The sequence below is a fragment of the Octopus sinensis genome, linkage group LG16 (genome assembly GCF_006345805.1).
Source record: "Octopus sinensis linkage group LG16, ASM634580v1, whole genome shotgun sequence".
In the NCBI taxonomy this organism is placed as follows: domain Eukaryota; kingdom Metazoa; phylum Mollusca; class Cephalopoda; order Octopoda; family Octopodidae; genus Octopus; species Octopus sinensis.
Window position 1 is genome coordinate 9,041,466 of NC_043012.1, and position 5,423 is coordinate 9,046,888.

The following is a 5,423-nucleotide window of genomic DNA, read 5'->3' on the forward strand; positions in this document are numbered from 1 at the left end:
TTATTGTCTTATGCCCGGAATAAGCAAAACTGTGCGTCATTGAAATATAAGTTTAAATGCAAGAAAGAATAAAGTATAGGCGCAGGAGTGGCTGGGTGGTAAGTATCCTTTTTACCAACCACATGGCTCTACCGCAATGTATCATCAGATGAAAGGATGAGCCTATATGAGCAGACGACTATCTTAATAGAAACTGATGGATAAAGAAATCTTACGTAATTACTATTTAACCTTGGAATGCATCGCCCATATTCAAAGAACCTTCTTGGTTTAGTGGTATGGAACGTTTTCTTGTATTTTTTTATTCTTTTACTTGTTTCAGTCATTTGATGGTGGCCATGCTAGAGCACCACCCTTTAGTCGGAGAACGTGACCCCTGGACTTATTCCCTGTAAGCCTGAAGCTTATTCTATCAGTTTCTTCTGCCGAACAGCTAAATTACTGAGACGTAAACGCGCCAACATCGGTGTGAAGCAATGGTGGTGGTGGTGGGACAAACACATACACACACACACACGCACACACATACATACATAGATACATACATACATACCATACATACATACATAACATCATACATACATACATACATACATACATACATACACATACATACATACTACACACACACATACATACCACATACTACATCCATACGTACATACATCATACATACACACACCACACACATACACCTGCATCATACATACATACATACATGCATACATACATACATACCACACATACATACACACACACACAACATACATACATACATACATACATGATGGGCTTGGAGGTGGTGGTGGTGATGCTGGCTGGTGCGATTTTGTGGTTTGCTGGTATGCCGAGAGAGATCCAGCGCACAAGCATATACATATATATATACATACACATACACAAACACATACCTAGAGAGAGAGGCAAACAGACAGACAGTGTCAGATAGTCCACAATGAAGTTTTCACCTCTCTCTCTCTCTGACGCCGGGCAAAATGGTTAGTGACATTTAGTCCGTTTTTACGTTCTAAGTTAAAATTTCGCCGAGGTCGTTTTGCTTTTCATCCTTTCCGGTTCGATAAAATATGTACCAGTTGAATACTGGGGTCGATGTAATCGACTCACCCTACCCCACCAAATTGCAAAATTTGAAGCCATTATTACCTAAGGCTGATGTATAGTTTTCAGTCATGCTTGTTTGTTTGTCCGTGACAGATATCTCAAGAACCGCTCGATGGATTCGGATGAAACTATCAGGGATGTTTGGCCTCGTGACAGGGACGAACTAGTCTGGTAACGAACAAGGATTATGGATTATCTGTTATATTTACTTTACTTTACATGATTACGATCTTACGCTGACTTTCAAGTCTTTCTGAATTATTTCCCTTTAGGCTGTTTCCAAAGTTTAATTTCTGTTTCTCTATTAATAATTTTACTCACGTCTCTATTTTAATAGAAACAGATGGATAAAGAAATCATACTACATAAACAAACGGCAGCAAAATCGTTCAGAAATTGAATAACACTAACATATTTATATAATATATATATATTATATATGGAGGCGCAATGGCCTAGTGGTTAGGGCAGCGGACTCGCGGTCGCAGGATCGCGGTTTCGATTCCCAGACCGGGCGTTGTGTGTGTTTATTGAGCGAAAAAAACACCTAAAAAGCTCCACGAGGCTCCGGCAGGGGGTGGTGATCCCTGCTGTACTCTTTCACCACTCTTTCTCCCACACTTTTTCTTCTTTTTGGCCTGCTCGCTTAGCCAGCGGGGTGGCGTCATTCGAAGGCGAAAACAATGCGAACGCATTGTGACCAGCGATGTGTAACAACATCTGATGGTCTGGTCGGTCACGTGATCACGTGATATATTATATATCATACATATAAACATTTTACAATATACTAACATATATACATACATCTATACGTCGATCTAAAACAACCGAAATACTAAGGGAAGGCCGGAATTTAAGAGAAGAGAAAACGAAAAGGTCTCATTGAATTCATTTAAAAAATCCTGAGTAGAACTTATTATTACCTCCGCCTTTGATACTATTTTGAATGGTGAGTTGATTAACTTTGGCTTGTTTTAGATAAGGATAAACTGTTTGTTTTGTTCCTTCTCGAGCCACGCTTGGCTCATAAGGGCCGGTTTCCCGGTTTCCTTGGCGTACAGGTTCCCCACCTGGATGGGACGCCGGTCCGTCGCAGGTGAGCTAGCTGCAAGATGCAGGAGGAAAGAGTGAGAGAAAGTTGTGGCGAAAGAGTCACCAGAAGTTCGCCATTACCTTCTGCCGGAGCCGCGTGGAGCTTAGGTGTTTCGCTCATAAACACACACATCGTCTGGTCTGAGATTCGAACCCACGATCCTTCGACCGCGTGTCCGCTGCTCTAACCACTCGGCCATGTACCTCCACAAGGATAAACTATTGCTGTTACTAAATTTTCTACAGCCACTTTCACATTCCATGACTACCATTGGAATCGATCAGGTGCCGGACAAGGAATCTGGATTATTTTTCCTGTTTTTTTTCATTTAATTTTTGAGAGCGGTCGGCTTCATTTTTAGTATTCTCGTTTATGAGAGCAACCAAGCTTATTTCAGATATTCTCATTTAAAAAAATCATCTCTAGCTAATCGTTGAGAGGTCTTTGGTGTTGCCCTGGAGGAGGTTTGCGCTCTCTGAGTGCTCTTGTTATTATTGTTGTTGTTGTTATGGTGGTTGTGGCCAACAAGTAATTTATCATAGTATAATATTTTATGTTTTTTAAAGTGCATATTTAAATTAGAAGCCAAAGATTAAACAAACAAAAAACCGCACCATCCTCAACCGCCTCTTTTTATCCCCAGTAGCCATATAAAATTTTCCACCACTCCGGGGTTAGATACAGTCTCCTCTGAGAAACCCTGATCTAAAAACTATTGTGAATTTTTTTTGACATAATATCCTCTTATGTTGTCTGCCATTACAACTTTTTTGATTTGATATGTAAAAGAAAGGAAATTGATATGAGGAAACCAATGTTGCGGTTGTCTGAGGTTATAAATAGGTGACGAGTGGATCAATAATTATAGATAGGTCGAAGATGTTATGGAGGAAGAGATGGCGTGGTGGTGGTGGTAGTAATGGCAGTGATGAAGGTGGTGGTAGTGGTGGTGATAGAGATAGTGTTGATGATGGGGATGATGATATGGCGTGCTGGTTACGATGGAAATATTGGTGAGATTAGTGGTGGTGGTGGTGGTGGTGGTTATAGTGGTAGCTATGATGGTGGTGGTGATGTAAATAATGATGACGATGGTGATGACGATGGTGATGACGATGGTGATATGACTACAACCACGACGACGATGTTGATGATGATGATGATGATGATGACGACGATAATGAATACAACCACGGCGGCGATGTTGATTGATGATCAGGATGATGATGATGATGGTGGTGATGGTGATGAAGAAGAAGAAGAAGAAGAAGAAGGAGATGGTGATTATCATGACGACGACGGCTATGTAAACACTTCAGAAAAATGTCTGACAGCATTACGTTTTGTTGGGTGCCACTTCAACTTAGATTAAATCACTTTTAATCATAAATCATATTTTATTGTTGTGTCAGTGTTAACAGGATTCGGCCGTAATAAGAATCCTCTTTTTCTTTTCATCACGTCGTCTTCATCATCATCATCATCATCATCATCATCACCATCATCATCATTATCATCGTTGTCGTCGTTGTCGTAATGACACTTGTCACCATTATCTCGCTCTCACATTCGCTCCCAAGCATCACCACAAACCATCACGAAGGTAAAAGTAATTATGACTTCTCAAAGAAGCTCTGAAAGTGATAACTACGTACCTACCTACACATGTAATATATATATATATATATATAACGGGAAACTTTATGAAAATAAACAAAAGACGAAGGCAGGTGGAAAACAAACGAACAATTGTATTAGTATGGCGCTCAGGAAATATAAATAAAACAAGTCTTTAACGTTTCGAGCCTACGCTCTTCAACAGAAAGATACACAGAGAGAGAAAAACACAGAAAGAAGGAGAGAAAAAAAATGCGTGCAGTAGCTAACGAATCAATATATATATATATATATATATACACACACGCAATGGCCTAGTGGTTAGGGCAGCGGACTCGCGGTTTCGATTCTCAGACTGGGCGTTGTGTGTGTTTATTGAGCGAAAACACCTAAAAAAGCTCCACGAGGCTCCGGCAGGGGGTGGTGATCCCTGCTGTACTCTTTCACCACAATGGCGGTGCCCAGCATGGCCACAGCTCAAGAGCTGAAACTGGAAAAACAAAAACAAAAACAAACAAAACAAACACACATATATACATACATACATACATACATACATACATATATATATATATATATATATATATATAATATATAATATATATATAATATATATTATATATATATAAATATAATAAATAAATATATTATATATATATATATATATATATATATATAATATATATATATATATATTTCCTCCACCTCACCTCTCTATTTTATATCTTATCTAAATTAACTATTCTTAACCTTCCTCTCACACACTCATCTCCGACGAAGGATATAATAATATCCTGGAAACATCTGCAAGACCTTCTATCTGTAAATGTTCTAAAATCTACACAGCCTTGTTTTATTTTTTATCCCATTACGAAATAAAATTTTTATATACACACGCTGACATATGACCAACGTTGAACCCCTTATTCGCATAATCACCGAACTTGGAACTTAACTGCGCTCCATCTATAGCACTTATTCAGCATTACTTGACACCTTTGGGTCTCAATGACACCATTATCTCTCATAACCTATATATATATATATTTTATGAACAAATCCCATTTCGGCCCTAACTGTTGCGCCCTCAGATTCACAAGCTACATTTTCAGTAAAAGTTCATACTAACATAGGCGCAGTAAGTAGCTTGCTTACCAGCCGCATGGTTCCGGGTTCAGTTCCACTGCGTGGCACGTTGGGCAAGTGTCTTCTACTATAGCCTCGGGTTGACCAAAGCCTTGTGAGTGGATTTGGTAGGCGGAAACTGAAAGAATCCCGTCGTATATATATATATATATGTATATATATATATGTATATATATATATATATATATATATATATATATATATATATATATATAATATATATATATATACATATTCTATATGTGTTGTGTGGTGTGTGTGTGTATGTATATGTTTGCGTGTCTGTGTTTGTCCTCCCAATATCGCTTGACAACCGATGTTGGTGTGTTTACGTACGTCCCGTCACCTAGCTGTTCGGCAACAGAGAACCGTTAGAATAAGTTCTAGGCTTCAAAGAGTAAATCCTGGGTGTCGATTTGCTCGACTATAGGCGGTGCTTCAG